We start from the raw sequence: 17,492 nt of genomic DNA on the forward strand, positions 1-17,492 counted from the left end.
AGAAGGCTGGAAAAGGAGCATGGTGGAAGAAAAGGTCCTTTTCACATGCTTCCAAGTAACTGAATGGATTTAAAGTTCTCAAAGGGATCAGCTTTTAGTGAAACCCGGCTCACCTCCTCAACATGATTTCAGCTCCCTGTGGCAGACTGCTGAGTCATGGCCCTGTTTACCTTTCCCTGGCCGTTTTCCTGGGCACCAAGGTCAGGCTGAGAAGAGAGTCCAGAACTATGCTCTTGCCGCCTCTCTGGGAGCTCCTACCCTCCTCTGGAATCTGGGAGACAGGGGTCTAGCTCCTGTGATAACTGCATTTCAAAGAATGGACCCCGGGTCTTTGAGAAAGACATTGCTGGGACTTCAAGCAGAAAAGAACTATTTAGCTTTTTAAAAGATTTAGATGTTTCAAAGAGAGAGAGAGACAAAATTTCCAAGTTTTCCAAAAGAGTTGCTCTAAGAAAAAGGAGGAGAGAGGAGTTTCTCCTCCGATTTTATTGTATTTACACACACACACACACACACACACACACACACACACACACACAGTATGTTTCAGGAAAGAGGATCCACCTTCCCTGTAGTAGACATTATTTGGTGACGACTTCTGCTAACAAGACAGCCGATGGCCTCCTTTGGGCCAGCCTGTTCTCTCACCAGCTTCCTTCAGCCCAGCCTGTTCTCTCACCAGACAACACTTTTCTCTCACTAGACAACTGAAGGATCTGGAGATGGACGGGCCTGGGATGAGCAGATATGGGGGGTCGGGATCTGGGCAAAGGGCCTCAGACAGAGTGAAGAACACCATGAGAGAGATTTCCAGGCAAAGTAAGTAGAGGATTTGAAAGATAGTCTGTTGTTTATTTTAGCTTACATTTCTCTATTATATAAGGTATGACGATTATATGATAAAATTAAATAGTATGATTGTATTCTGATGGCAAATTCATGTACACAATTGAGGGGTAGCTCTCAGTACCCACAAAACCTACAGCATCTTCAAAATGTAGCCAACTGGCATCACTGAGAGAGAAATATGCGCAAAAGTGCACCAAGAATTGACCTGGTCCCCAAGATGCCCCCACTGGGATATTTGCACTGCTCATCTTCCCTCCTCATGGAAGGAGCACTATCCTAAATGAGAAGACTTTCCCTCCAGTCTTCCCCAATAATAATAACACCATATATTCTACATAAAATGTTGAAGCATTGTTACTTGCATTATCTAATGTATTCCTAACAACAGGCTTCGTTTTAGAGATGAAAACACTGAGGCTCAAAAAGTTGCGTCCCTTGTTCCAGGTCACACAGCTAATGCAGAGGCAGGACCAAAAGCCAGGGCAAGTGGGCAGGACAGCCTAGCGGCTCTGACAATAGCATCTGCTCCAGCCACGATTTAAAAATTTGTGAGTGCTGGGCAGCATCTAGATACCTCCTAGTCCCAGGATTTTTAGAAATGCAGACCATGATCCTTTCATGGGTCAAGAAGACATTAATTTTACTTGCTCCCAAATCACCTACATTAAAAAAAAACACCCATGATATGTAATCTATATATATAGATTGCCCTAATATGCAAATAGACCGAATGGAGGAACAACTGAACAACCGGTTGCTATGCTGTGTGCAGACCACCAGGAGGTGTGCTTGGAACATGGCGGGCGTCGGCTGCGGCAGGATGGTAGAGCAGGTGAGCAGGGGCGCCAGACCACGGGGGCGCACCAGTCGCTGTCATTGGAGCAAGCCTCTGTTACTGAAAATTCTTTGCTCCAGCACACCGCAGTCCCGCCTGGCGCTTGCACCTGCTGCCAGTGCTGGCCCCGCTCGCACTCACTGCGGGTACCTGAATCGGGCCCTGATAGCCCCTCAGGGCTTTTCCACCTCCCCCTGCTCCTGAGGGGGGGGTTGGGGCCGGCAGCTGCCGCTTGTACCCACTGCCATTGCCCAGCGGATTGCTCAGTGGGAGCAGGGCTGCTGGAAGACAGGGGACTGGGAAGCTGCAGCAGGAAGGGCTGTGCGGGGGCATGGAGGATGGTCTTAACCAACTCCTGTGTCCACCACAAACTCACTGCTCACAAATTCCTTTCAAGGTGCACAAATCTGTGCACTGGGCCCCTACTAGGATATAAAATATCAGAGTAACCACGTGTAGGAAGGGTAAGTACTGGTTAGTGAAACTTTAATTTCAATTATGTGTGTATAAAATGAAATTGTTCCTGTGAAGGTGTTAGTTTGCAAGGCCACAGAGGCTCTGATCTCCACCACCTTTTCATTGTACAGGTGGAGAAACTGAGGTCCAGAGGGCGTGAGGGGTGGCCTGGGTCACAGAGCTAATCGTCAGCAAAGCCCAGCATAGAACCGCAGGCACATTTTGTTTCCCCACGTAGGTGCATCCTGCCTTCTCTGTCCTTTTTGATCTCCGTGTAATACAGCTCGAGGAGCTCAAAATCTCAGCTCCTGTCAACGTTGGCTTAATAGGTCTTAGCTTTCAGAACATAAATGAGTCCTGTTTGTTTTGAAAGGAAAGCTAAACCTAACAGGCAACTGGATGTTGGATAAAGGTCTTGTGGGATTAGGGCCAAAACAAGGAGCTTGTTTGCGAAGCTTCTTGGGGGAGCTGGGAATTGAGAAATCCAGGTGGTCCTAAGAAACAGCTGAAAGTTTCCTGCTCTCCTGGGCTCTACATGCAGAAAACAAAATATGCCTGAGGAACTGGCTAACCTTTGCTGGAGACCCCTAGCTTTTGCAAAGGGCATGCTAACCACCGCGTTGATTGCAAAGCCCACCATAATTGGAGAAGGGATGGAGGCAGCCTTGACCCAGCTCTCTGCAGGAGGGTTGGCAGGAGGCATTGTAGATTTGATTTCCCTAGTGCGGCACGAAAGCCTAGGGGCATGCCACTCAGCTGCTCCATGTCTTAGATTCTCATCTGGAAAACAGAGATAAAAATCCTTCATTATCTTGCCAAGCTGGATGTAGGATGTAGCTAGGTACAATATGAAAATGAGTAAGGGTTATGTATTTTTACAACTGTTAAAATAAGAAAAAGGAGAAAGCATGACAAAAGAACAGAAAGCCAAATGTTATTTTTTAAAATTAAAATCAGGTCCTAAGCATCTGCATTCTGTGGCCTATGTTATTGTCTCAAATTGTAAAAACCACCTTGCATCCATAAATGACATTTTTATTTTTATGAAGAAAAGACTTCTTCCAAATGAAAGAACTCCCAGTGGCCAAAGCTGGAACAATTTGAACAGGAAAATAAAGAAGTATTTGAATGTAACTCAAAGCATAAAATAAATGTCCGTGAATCTGTACTGATATAAATAAGTAATTGTATTAATAAATAAATGGGAGAGAAGAGACAAATCTGCTCAGAATTCCAAATAATTTATGTAGATACTTGCCCTCAAGGATGTTGAATATGACTACCCTCTCTTATGTGTGGGCTACTCTTAGAGACATCCTACCAAAGAGTATAATATGGAGAGGGAAGGGAAATAATAACTTTATGGTGGAAAAAATCTAACAATCACTACTTCAGTCCTGTGATCAAGGTCAACATCAATAGTGATATGTCCCGTTGATAGTATATACCCTTGATATCATGCAATGAGAATAACACTTTATCTCTTGGTATTCCTCTCAATACCCATGAGCACAGTGTAGCCATGAGGAAAACATCAGACAAACACAAACCGAGACACATTCTAGGAAATACCTGGCCAATAATAGTCCCTAACACTGTCAAGGTCATCAAAAACAAGGAAAGTCTGAAACATTTCACAGCCAAGAGGAGCACAAGGAGATGTGACAAGTAAATGTGATGTGGTGTCTTGGATGGGTTGCTGGAACTGAAAAGGGACATTAGGTGAAAATTAAGAAAATCTAAATAAAACGTGGAATTTAGTTAATTGTAATTAGTGTTGGTTCCTTAATTGCGACAAATGCTCCATACTAATGTTAAGTGTTGATAATAGGGGAAACTTTGTGAGGCATATGAGAATTTCTCTGTATTATTCTTATAATTTTTCTTTAAATTTAAAACTATTCTGCAATATAAAGTGTTTAAACAAACTAATCTAAAATGTACGTTAATTTTGCAAAATAAATGAACACAAAATTGAAACAGACTTAGAGATATAGAGAGAAAACTGGTGGTTGTCAGAGGGGTAGGGATTGGGGAACTGGGTGAAAAAAGTGAAGGGTTAAGAAGCACAAAATGGTAGTTACAAAGAGTCACAGGGAAGTAAGTACTACATAGGAAATAGAGTCAATAATATTGTGATAACTATGTATGGCGCCAGTTGGGGTACTGGAAATATCAAGGGGAACACTATATAAAATATATGATGTTTAATCACTAAGCTGTACACTTAAAACCAATGCATAATAAATAAAATGAAAATAAAAGTTATGTTAACTTCAGATTAGTTTTAGCAAATGTATATGGCATGTTCATCAAGTGACAGGTACCTAGTCTCTGCCATCAAAAATTTAAAAATAGCCCTGACTGGTTTGGCTCAGTAGATAGAGCGTCAGCCTGCGGACTGAAGGGTCAAGGGCATGTACCTTGGTTGCGGGCACATCCCCAGTAGTGGGTGTGCAGGAGGCAGCTAATCGATGTTTCTCTCTCATCGATGTTTCTAAATCTCTATCCCTCTCCCTTCCTCTCTGTAAAAAAGCAATAAAATATATATTTTTAAAAAATTTAAAAATATTGAAGGGGACCCACACTGGGGTGTGGGGAGATCACAATGGCTCAATGCTACAAATTGTAAATGCTGAAATCATGGAGAGAGGCTCATGGAATGGATCACATTTGGCTAGTGTTTGGAAGTTCCTCCAATGATTTCCCTACAGCAAGTAGGTGAGTGGTGGTGCTGTGAGAAGCAGTTTGTTTGGTGATGCATTTAGCTGTGAACATGTTGAGTGGGAAGTGCTCGTGGGATATCCACATTTAGATATCTAGCAGGAAGTCCTGTTATGGGTCTGCCCACAAGTATGGATTTGGGCATCATCAATCTCTAAATGGTACCTGAAGCACCAGATGACATAGAAAGCATGTGACAGTTCTTTTGTTAAGAGAATAATTTTAATCAGTGAATTATAATGGAGCCTAGACAAAGATCTGGAGTCCCAGCTGTGCCCATTACTAACTGAAACTGAAGCAAATTGTGTCGGCTTTCTGAGCCTCAATTTCCTAATCTAGAAATTGTAATACCTCTGGTCCTCTCTATCTTTCAGGTTGGATGGAGAGGGGCAAAATCAATGGATGTCAAAGGGATCCTTTGTAATTTGTAAAGAGCTGCAGAGATGTAAGACAGCCACTACTTAGTGCTGCTGACAAATTTGCTTCAAGATTGATATCTCTAAGAGCTTAGTTTTCCAAAGGCTCACCTTTAACTGGATGTCATTGTTTGTTTTGCAAATCCAGTGCTAAATACAGTATCATGATAATTTGCACACTAGGCCAATCTTTGCAAGTCATGACTCTTGGCTTATGATCAACTTTCTTTTCTAAATTGTTGACAAGATCACATTTCCTGTCATGTATTAATAGCAACTCAAGGGAAACTTTGAAGCCATTTTGAAAAGTTTCCAGTATAGTTCTGTGTTTTATGACACATAGGTATTCTGTTTGTAAAACTTTCTAATAAGCCCATTGCCAGAAGTTCTTGTCTGTTTTATTAGTGTGACATGGAAGAACATGATAAAAATGATGGAGAAACCAATGCAATTCTTACTGCGGGGTCATGTCATTTTATCAAAACGAGCATTGAGAAGCCAACTAAGCCAAAGAATGTGTTCATCTTGGGCAAAAACAAGGAAATGGAGAGGCATGAATCAGCCAGGGATTTGATTCCTGGCGTTCACAGCGTGATTTGCCAGACAGAGCTTTCTTCTCGGTTAACATAAGCACATGCTCTCCAGGTGTGAGCCTGTCTGTCTTCTGGCCATGGATTTTCCCTGCTATTAACCTTTTCAGTTTCCGGCATTGGAATTAAGTGCTCCTCTCTGAGATTTCCTTATGAGGCTGTGCTGTCTTTGACCTTTTCATACTAAATAGTCTCTTCCTTTTGCCTGAAGCCCATGCGCTGCCTGGCCACCCAGCAAGTTCCAACAAAGGTCATGGAGAAAACAGAGGGTAGAGCTGTAATGAAAAGTGATCCTTTCCTCCTCCTTTGGAGCACACAGACAACATTCTCTCTCAATTGATAATCACCTGCTGACTGGTTAGCCTTTAGAATGACTTTGGCAGCATCAAGTTCTTTCTAAAGCAAATTTAGAGCAGCCCCAATATGGGAGTGATAATCTGCCTTTTGGAAATTGTGTTTGATGTGTATTTTCTAAAAAAATCTGAATAAGAGGAGAATGAAAGTGTACTAAATGGAATTAAGTTAGGAGCTAGATCTTTTGTGATAAAACACAGGGTTGTTCAACACAGGAAAATATTGATTGTGACATGTCTCTTGTAGGGAAGAAAGATTTATCAGCTCTACAGTCAGGAGGGAACTGAGGCCTTAAAGTAGCAATTTCACATTTGTGTATTTTCTCACTCTTCACATGACCATCTTTTCCAATTTCAAATAATTTCAAGTGTCTGATAGTCATAAGCCATGTTTTAGCAGCAAAATGGTCCAAATTTGCATTTGACCCATACCTACCAATGCTTGTGGTACCTTGTGACCTCAAGCATGGGTGGTCATGTCTTTGAGGCTGTCTTCATTAAACGAGTATATTCACTTACATCTAATAAAATTGTTGTGAGCTATCTATGTGAAGCTCCTTTTAAAGCACCCTGGAAATATGTGCATTCTTGTTATATTGTCCTCTCACCTTCAGTTATGACCAAACAATATTTGCAAATGCTCAAAGAAAACATAACTGAAGGCCCACATAATTGAAGCCAGACCTAAGTCTATTGTGATCTGAATGACCTGGGGTATATAAGACTTGCTTCCAGTGGAAGATGGTCAGGTTAAATGTTATTATGCTGATTAAGGTAATCAGGGAAGATGAGCACTACTCAGTAATTTAAAAAAGAGATTCTGAGAACTTGAGAGAACCTAATGCCAGGGAGAGTGTGAATGAGTACAGTAGGTCCTCGGGTTACATTGGAGATCTGTTCCTACGGTGCAATGTAATGGGATTTTTGCCGTAAGTCGGAACCCACCTACATAAGCACTTACATCACTCACATGGAGCACATACACAGCTGTAATGAAGTGAAACAGTAAAAACATTTAAAAGAAAGATAACAATTCCTGACCTTTACTTGTGGTAAATACAGTAAATAATAAAAAAACATAAAGCACATATGTACATACATCGAAATGATGGAACTTTTTTTTTTAATAAATAAACTAGAGGCCCGATTCACGAAGATTCGTGCAAGAATGGACCTTCCTTCCCCTGGCTGCCAGCACCACCTTCGCTCCGGCCAGCCGCCTTTTTGTTCTGGTCCGAAGCCGTCTTTTTGCTTTCCTATTCTGCTCAGAGGCCGGGAGCAGCCTGGGCGGGGTGGAATGCCTGCGTTGTCGCCATGGCGATGACACAAGTGTCCTCCCCCATCCCCTGGCTGCTCAGCGCCTGTGTATGCAAATTAACTCACCATCTTTGTTGGGTTAGTCTGCATACTCACTCCTGATTGGCTGGTGGGTGTCACAAAGGTACAGTCAATTTGCATCTTACTCTTTTATTAGTGTAGATGGGAGATGGTGATGTAACCACAAAACAGTGTCATAACCTGAGGACTGCCTGTATGTGAAAGAAGCATCTTGGTAAAACAGCCGGAGCTGGTGCTCTTAACCAGTATAACAGCAGGGAGGTTGGCTGCAGAAATCCCCAAAGAATCAACTGGCACCTTCATACTTCCAGTTAGTTGGTTTCAGGTCCTTCCTGCCTACCTATTACAGGTTGAATTGTATATCCCTGCCCAAAAGAATATGTTAAAGTCCTATTCCCTGGATTTCAAGAAGCCTTATTTAGAAAATTAGTCTTTGCAGATTATTAAATAAAAACAGAATCATTAGGATAGACTCCAACCCAATATTACTATGTCCTTATTGAAAGGGGAAATTTGGATAGGAAGGCCGACACATGCAGAGGGAATATGATGTGAAGACACAGGGAGAATGCCATCTACAAGTCCAGGGACAAGAGAGGCTACCAGAAGCTAGGGGAGAGGTATGGGTAGATTATCTTTCACAGCCCTCAGAAGGAACCAACCCTGCCAATACTTTGATTTCCAACTTTTAGTCTCCAGAACTTTGAGGCAATAAATTTCTATTGTTAAAGCCACCCAGTTGTGTTACTTTGTCATGGAAGTGCTGGGAGATTAATGCACCATCCTTTGCCTGAGAGGCAAATATTATTTAGTTACTTGTCTGCTTCCTTTATTGACTGTTTAATTCCACTGGAATGTAAGCTACACGGGGACAGGGACCTTGTTTGTCTCCAACACGGCACCTATAATGGTACCTGGAAAATAGTAGGTACAACACAATCAATATCTGTTGAATGAGTTGTTATTGTTGGGCCTAGCCTGGGGAGTAACATACGTAGAAGTGACTGAGCTCTGGTTTTGTGAAATCAATGAAATACACAGTTGATGTGTGATATTTTTCATCATAATGTTAAGCACAGATTTGCTATGGAAAATGACCTCCAATCAACAAATAAACCATCCCCACATAGTAGATACTCTGTTCTGATCTGCAAAGTGTATCTGATAATTAGGATGGCCTTGCTGTTGCTCTCATATTATTAAAAGTGTATTATAAATATTTAAAACATAAGTGGCATGAAAAATGAATACCCAACACTTATATTTAGCTGTTATATAACTTCTTAGCTAGTTTTTAACTTACCTTTGGAACACAATAGTTTGTACCATCCTTCAAAAGGAACCTGGTGAAGTTCTGTTTAGTTTTCCATTGCCCCCATGACAAATTACCAAAAATTTAGTTCCTTAAAAGAACATGATTTTCCTCTCTTATAATTCTGGAGATGAGAAGTCTGAAACGAGTATGACTGGGCTAAAATCAAGATGTTGGGAAAGATGTGTTCTTTTCTGGAGATCCTCGGGGAAAATCTATATTCCAGCTCTTAGAGGTTACCTAAACTTTGTGGCTTGTGACCTGCTTCACCTTCAAAGCCAGCAATGGCCAGTCATGTCCTTCTCATGCTGCATCTCTCTGGCTGTGACACTTTTACTGGTCTACCGATTTAAGGGGAATCGTTATTACATTGGGTGCACCTGGATAGTTCAGAATATTCTATGTTAAAGGTAGATAATTAGAACCTCAATCACATTGGTAAACATAATTTCCCCTTATCACATAACATAACATATGCATAGGTTGTAGAGAATAGGACATGGCCATCTTTGAGGAGGCCAGTACAAGTTCAAGTGCCTACCACAAGTTCTATGATGTTAGTGCTGTCAGCACACAACATTATTGTCAGATGATACTCTTAGTTTTCTCTCAACTTCCTTCACTGTACAACGCAATCAAGTATAGCACATATGTTTACTTGCCATTTGCCTTCCCTAGCAGAGTGCAAGATTTGCAAAGTTGGGGAGTTTGCCATTTTGTTCACTGGGATGTGAACATAGCACATGCTCAATAAATATCTGTTGACTGCATAAATGAATTAATACATGAGGGAAGACAGACCCATTCCTTTTCCCCACAAAGCTTATAGTATAGTAGGGAGATTCAGAGAAATAAATATTCAAACAGCATGGGGCTACCCACAATGAGAATGGAACAGTAGACTATGGAGCCCCACCCCTTTGAGATTGTAGCAGCCAGAACAATCCTTCTGAATTAAGAAAGTGATATCTTGAGACTTTAGTGATGTGTAGTAGTTAACCACCTCATGCAAGACAGGGACCTCTGGATTTCCTGTAGCTGAAAGGAGCCAGGTAAGCTGAGCCAGCTAAGATTGATACAATATTTTGCATTGCCTCCAGCTTATCTAAATTAATATTTAGTACCTTCATTTTTACTAGTTTTAAGCTGAGGAAATTGGTTAACCGACTCATAATTTTGTAAGTCTGATCACTGAGTTGCAATGGTTCCTGCTAAGACAATAGCTATGAAACTGGTGACATTTATAGAGGTCAGAACTTTCTGTAGGCAACACATTGGGCAGCCTCATCTTTAAGGGGCAAATCAAATCACAGTGCCCTGGGCTGTGATCCCAGGGTGCCCACTAGCTGCACTCCTTGCCCTCATCTTAATGCATCATTCAGTCCTGGGGAGATTCAATTGTCTTGGATTGTCGGGGCAACTTTGCCCTGATGGAAATAAAACCCCCACTAAACTTGGAGAAAGACATGATTAATAAGGTTAAGCCATCATTCTTTCCCCTGTTTTGTCAGAAATGCAATTTCATCACCCTTTTCAGTTGCAAAATACACAGCGCAAGATTTATGTAGAGTTTAAATGTTTTCCCACTTTTAGCATATCTACATTTTCATTTTCAACTTCATGAAACCAGCAGGGGTGGGAATTATCCCCATTTTACATGGGGCATGCCATTTTCTTTCCTCCTGCTGGTGATATCCTTGCTAACTCCTTGAAAGCTCACAAAGAATTAATTAATGAGACACCTCTCACTGACAAACACCACATAATGGCACCTGAAGTAAGGCTGTAATGATAACAATGCATTTCCCTCAATAGATAGTGGTACTTTTCAGTAATCTCAGAAACAGTTCAAGACAGGTATTCACAGCCAGGATAGGCAAGCCCATATGCAATTTATTTTGAATACATAGTAATGCGGATTGTAAATTACACCAAGCCATTGAAATTTACTTGTGTCCTGCTAAAAGAACATGGAAAACACTTCATATTCAGCCTTTGGAGGACTGTATCACTCTTTCAGACAAGTGATATCTACTCATCTGTTAGTGATATGGATCCCAAACTAACCTCTGAAGGAAGATAAGTATTTGGTGTGGGATTGGGAAGAAGGTGTAAGGTCTAATATGCTGAAGTTAATTTAAAAAATCCTGTGCTCTAAAAATAAGATTTACCCCTAATCATTTCCTATCCATTTATTCAAAGATAGATTTTAGATAATACTATCAGCCTTTCCCACTTCATCTGTGATCAATATTATAAATTGAATTGTGTCGCCTCAAAATTCATATATTAAAGTCTTCACCCTCAATGTGGCTGTATTTGGAAATGGGGGCCTTTAAGAAGGTAAAAAAGGTTAAATAAGGTCATATGGGTGGGGCCCTGGTCTATAGGACTGGTGTCCTCATAAGAAAAGGAGGAGACACCAGATCTCTGTCTCTGTCTGTCTGTCTGTCTATCTCGCTCTCCACGTGTGTGCAGAGGAAAGGTCATATGAGGACACAGTAAGAAAATGGCCATCCGAAAGCCAGGAACAGAGCTTTCACCAGAAATCATCTCTGCTGGTCCTTGATCTTGGACTCCCAGTCCCCAGAACTGTGAACAAGTAAATGTTTGTTGTTTAAGCTCCCCAGACTATAGGACTTTGTATGGTAGCCCATGCAGACTAATATAGTCATATTGGAGACATAGAGCACACACAGAATGTGGGTCTTACTCTGAAGGATCCTATATCATATTCTTAATAAATTTACCATATTTCAAGAGTGATATCTATATTTGTTGACCACTAATCTTTGTCATTAATTAAACATATTTAAATATGGGCATATGTTTATTATGTCAATTATATATCAATAAAGTTGTTAAAAAATAAAGAACACCAGATTGTTTATACTTATTTATTTTTACTCCAAAGAATTACAAGTGAAATTCATGAATTGCTCTCTCCTGACTATTGATTGCAAGGTACATTGGATTAGTGACACACGGGCCACAGGTAGGGTGGCCAAATATCTGGTTTTTTGGGACTGTGACTTTCTGGGATTTGGGAATTCAGGTGCTAACATCACAGTTGTCCCAGAGAAACTCGGACATATAAGGCACTCTGGCACAGTTCTGAGATATGGCTGTAATGAGACCTGGGCAATGAGTCAAGGCCTACCTTAGAGAGGCAGGACTCACGATGGGTGTAATCCATCAGGATCTTGTTAGGATTGAGCACTCATACCTAACAAGTAATTTTAACAGAGATATTTTAGTACAAAGAATTGCTAACTAGGTATAAGGAATTTCTGTTTAGGAAACTGAAAAGGCAAAATAAAATCCCATGAATGTCTCATAGAGTAGCAACTGCAGAAGTCAGGTGGCCTAGGATTTGGGAACAAAGGAATAGGTTGGAGTTATTGAATCTTAGATGCTTAAGATGAGGAGGAAACCTACTGGGTCGGGGCCCAGAGTCCTGAAGGGAGTGCTGGCTGGATCGTGCTTATTGTGTCCCTGGGGAGGGGAGCAATGAGGCCCTCTATGCAAGGGTTGCAAAGCCCGAAAACTGAAACCAACAGTCACTACCAGAATGAAGTGGTACTGCCAGGTGAGGAAGTGTTGCTTGAGGGAGGCTAATCAGAGCAGGAGTCCCAGCGGAAAGTGTTCCTTGTCACTCCTCAAGCCTTGCAGGCTCCCTCTAGACCTCTGCTGGCAGAACCCAACAGGCCACAGCAGGCAAAGCAGAGATTTGGTTAGAGAATCCCAGTTCTGCATCACAAAACAGAATATAGAAGGGTTGGTTGGTAATTGACAGACTACCTTAGTAACTGGCCCAGTGGTAGGATGAATGAAACACAGGAGAGGTGTTCAAAAGGCAGCACAGATCTGACAAACATCTAATACAAAGCAATGAGCTGTCACAAAGTCTGTGAACTTGATTCCAAGAACAGAGAGCTGAGGGACCCTTGGCCATCAGTTAAAAATGCTGCAGGAAGTGGAGCAGCTGGTTAGAAGCCGAGGGAACACACAGCAGCAGCAAGAAGTAACACCTGACAACAGGAGGAGGCAGGAATGGAAAATGTAGTATTCCTGAGGATGTTACCTGCAGAGGGAGGCAGCCAGTTTATTTCAATAACCATTGAAAGTAACAGGAAAGGGAGAAAGGTACCATGCTAAGAGTTCTATTGGGTGCTCCAAGCAGCCATGTCATTTCACCATCAAAACAGTGCCAGAATGGAGGTATTATTTGCTGCGTTCTGAAAGAGGAAAGAAAAGCTTAAAGGAAGTGAGTTAATTTGATCATATCGATAAGTAATCTGTGGAGCAGGAATTTGATTCCATGTCTGTCTTGATTTAAATATTTGCCCCAATATTATCATGAAGCCTCACTGTATATGTCACTTAGCATAAATAACCCAGTGGCATAGTAGGTGTTTTTAACAATGGTCTTGAAATAACATCAAGGCGACATTCTGCACCTTTTCCTATTTCACTCATTCCCACAGTGGGGCAGGATCCTGGTCAGTAACAAGGGCAACACTGGAAGCATCATAGAATAAAAATAAGGAAAAAGAGAGAAAAATCCCTAGAGAACAGAAGAGTTACCTCTTTTGCTTTCTAGGTCCATGGGTATGAGATTCCTGGCTGGAGGAGTAAAATGGTATGTGCCCCTCGGAGGAGGCAACTTTATTGAGGACATAATTTTGCGGGAGGGACATTGTCTTTTACTCTTTTCTCTTCTTTTAATTAGTTATATTAGTCTGTGCCCAGTTTTGGACTGGATTTGTTTTCTGCAAAGGAAACATACACGAGGAAACTAAGGCCAGGCCAGATTGGGCCCTAAGGCATTGGCTTAGGGCACCCGGTTTTGCATAATGCTCTAGGCTCTAGGTAAAGATGACTTTGAAGTGTCTGCACTGGCTCATCCAATCCACCAGGACAGGTAAGCCTCCCGCATGGTTCGGAGAGCCACTGGCTGAAGTACACAGGAGCCTGAGTGTGGGGGCAGATGCTGAAGAGCGTTTGGATTCAGAAGAGAAGGATTCACCATCACACTTGCTCAACTCCATTTAAGAAATCAGGAGAGGGTGAAACACATTTTAGAACAATCTCCCAAACATGTATTTGCATTATTAAATGAGAAAGATTCAACGAGATGGGAAATTCATGGATATGGAATGTTTTAATCACCAATGGCACGAGAGAACTAAGCAAAGGTATTACTTGCTTTGATTGGCAGGAGACACTTTTCAGTTCCCACTATGTTATTTCTTGTGTAATATTCCTGACTTCTCTCCCTGGCCATCTAACTCCTCCCATTAAATGTACCTGAGTAGAAATGTACCTTGTTAGAACAAGGTGGAGATTGCTTGTACACTGGCTGCTTCATCTCCCTTTCCTCTCGGGAGCTGGAATGTTCTCCTTCGTTTGCTGCCATGAGTTAACTTAGCAGGGAGACCTTGTCCTTGTGGGCTAAGCTTGGGGGCCAAGAGTCCTGCCATGGCTTGGGTGTGAGTGAGCCTAGTTTTGGGATTTAGCATTAGAAAGTTGCTTATACTTGACACAGGCTACATTACCCAATATCATCTTTATCATCAATATTGGTAGATTTTGCTTATCTATTTGTTTTATTACTTTGTCTTAGTTTTAAGTTACTTCATAACTTGCCAAAAAAAGGGGTGAGATTTAGCAAATCCCCCTAAACTCAAATAATACAAAACCCCCAACATAGTCTTTTTTTTCCCTAGAATTTTTTTTTTTGTAGATTTATACCAGGAATAGCAAGAAGACAAAGAGGCCCTAGCCAGTTTGCTCAGTGGATAGAGAATCTGCCTGCAGACTCAAGGGTCCCAGGTTCGATTCTGGTCAAGGGCATGTACCTTGGTTGTGGGCACATCCCCAGTAGGGGGTGTGCAGGAGGCAGCTAGTTGATGTTTCTCTCATCGATATTTCTAACTCTCTCTCCCTCTCCCTTCCTCTCTATAAAAAATCAATAAAATATATTAAAATAAAAAAGAAAAAAGATTGTTTTGTCATTTTTTTCCCTGGGCAATGCACATAACTACTTTTTAAAAAATTATAGTTCACCTGCATAGTTTTTTAAAAAAATATTTTTATTGATTTCAGAGAGGAAGGGAGAGGAACAGAGAGCTAGAAACATCAATGACGAGAGAATCATTGATCGACTACCTCCTGCACGCCCCACACTGGGGACCAACCCCGCAACCCAACCATGTGTCCTGACCAGGAATCAAACTGTGACCTCTTGGTTCATAGGTCAACGCTCAACCCCTGAGCCATGCCAGCCAGGCTAGTTTTTTATTTTTGTACTAGAGGCCCGATGCACGAAATTCGTGCAAGGGGCTCAACCCTCGCATCTCTAGCTTCATCCAGAAGGTCATCCAGAAGGACATCCGGAAGGTCGTTCAGCTGTCCAGTCTAATTAGCATATTACACTTTTATTATTATAGATTGAATATTCAGTACTCTTTTAAAAATATATATTTTTATTGATTTCAGAGAGGAAAGAAGAGGGAGAGAGAGATAGAAATGAGATAATCATTGTTTGGCTGCCTTCTGTATGTCTCACACTGAGAATTGAGCCTGCAACCCAGGCATGTGTCTCAGCTGGAAATTGAACCATGAACTCCTGGTTCATAGGTTGATGCTTAACCACTGAGCACACTGGCTGGACACTATTCAGAACTCTTACCTGCATATGTAGGAACTAATTTATACTCCCAATTATAACATTGTATTGTTCCTAGAAAATAAAAACAGTATACCAACTATTATAGATCTTAACACCTTCTAGATAAACCAATGTTTTTGTTATTTTTTTCTTAATGACTATATTGAATCTTTATTAATTGAATCTGTGCACTGGGCCTCTAGTCTTTAAATATCAAAGGATCAGTGAGTTGGTATTAGCTTTTATAAAAAGGTGTTAACAGGGAGTTTGTTTTGACTAGAGCTCTCCAAGGCTCTTCATTAAAATGATAAATACCAGAAGCAGGAAGGTGGTTTAGTGAAGACTCTGGGAGAGAAAGGTAAACCTCACCAGTATGAACACATTTGGGGGAACTTTTGGAAAGAAGCAGCTCAACCTGCCCAGGTAATGCCATTTCTCAAAGGAATGGAGAAGAAGAGGAAACTGAGACTACATTAGACTGATTGGGAGACTATAATCTTAAATGACATCTGATGGAGAATTCCACATAGAAAATGTACTATTACCAGATGTAGAATTGCAATTTTTATTTTTCAGTTGCATCAGGATATAGGAAATTGCTGTACCTGAGCCTGGCCACATGCTGCTTAGAGCCTCCTCCTGTCCACAGCACCTCTCCTGACAGTGTACTTCCTCACCAGGTGGAAGTGGAGGGCCTCTTTTCTAAACCAATTTAAATATGAAAGTTCTAGGTCAGTGATGGCGAACCTATGACACGCGTGTCAGCACTGACACGCGTAGCCATTTCTGATGACACATGGCCGCATGCTGAGGATGAAACATTTGCTGCTCCTGAGGATGAAACATTTGTGACTAGAGTCTAACTCCAAGACTCTAGTTGCAAATGTTTCATCCTCCCCTATTAGACACTCTGTGCCAGAGGTCTGTAGGCCAAAACAACAGAAGTCCGGCACAGAGTGTCTAGTTCTGGGACTTCCGGTTAAGCCGGGATCTTTGCCCTCACTTCCACCGGGCTGAGCAGGGAGCAGCAGAACGCAGCGGGGAACACATCTCTGGGGGCCCTGCCATTACCAGTAACCAAATAACAGTTAACCACAGCAACCATTATCTACCGTTCTGGGGTGTCATGGATTTCTAATCCATCATTACTGAGATAAGTGAGGGGGAGGCTGGGAGAGGTGAGGGTTTGTGGCGTGCTATGGGTACCATTTCCTGCCATTAGAAATAGCGGCAGCCATTTTAATTCACATAAGGAACACCATCTTGCTCCATAGTGCAGACTCCATTTCACCACTATTACTGTTGTGCATCCTTATTAACCCCTATTTCTGCTTATTAACCCTGCCCTTTCCTAAAAGACAGTTATATGCACCATTTTGTGGTTAGTTAGGTTAGTTAACCCCTAATTGCCTGCAGGCCTAACAAGCTATCTCTGTCACTGCCCCCCTGATGGAGAACCCAAAAAATAAAAAAACTAAGGTTAAGGAAAGGAAGTGGTAGTAGCAGTGGCCGACCCTTTCAAGAGACATGGACCGAGATGTATGGCTTTATAGAAAAAAATGGCAGATCATTTTGCATTCTATGTACTGAAATGGTAGTAAGCAGAACGTGGAATATAAATAGACATTTTGAAACTAATCATTCCCAGCTCTTGGAAAAAAGTGAGGATGAAAGGAAGGAATACATTTCCAGGCAGCTACACCTTTATAAGAGCCAATCTAATTCCATCCTTAAATTTATGAAAGGCTCTACAAATTTAACATCTGCAAGTTTGAGCATTGCTCACTCTATAGCTCAGCATGGAAAAGCACTCAGTGAGGGAGAATTTATTAAAGAAACTCTCCTAAGATGTGCACCAGTTCTATTTCATGATATGCAGAATAAAGATGCAATTATTAAGAGAATATCTGAGTTACCACTCAGTAGAAATATCATAAAAGACCGAA

This window comes from Eptesicus fuscus, chromosome 4 (assembly GCF_027574615.1).
Source record: "Eptesicus fuscus isolate TK198812 chromosome 4, DD_ASM_mEF_20220401, whole genome shotgun sequence".
In the NCBI taxonomy this organism is placed as follows: Eukaryota; Metazoa; Chordata; class Mammalia; order Chiroptera; family Vespertilionidae; genus Eptesicus; species Eptesicus fuscus.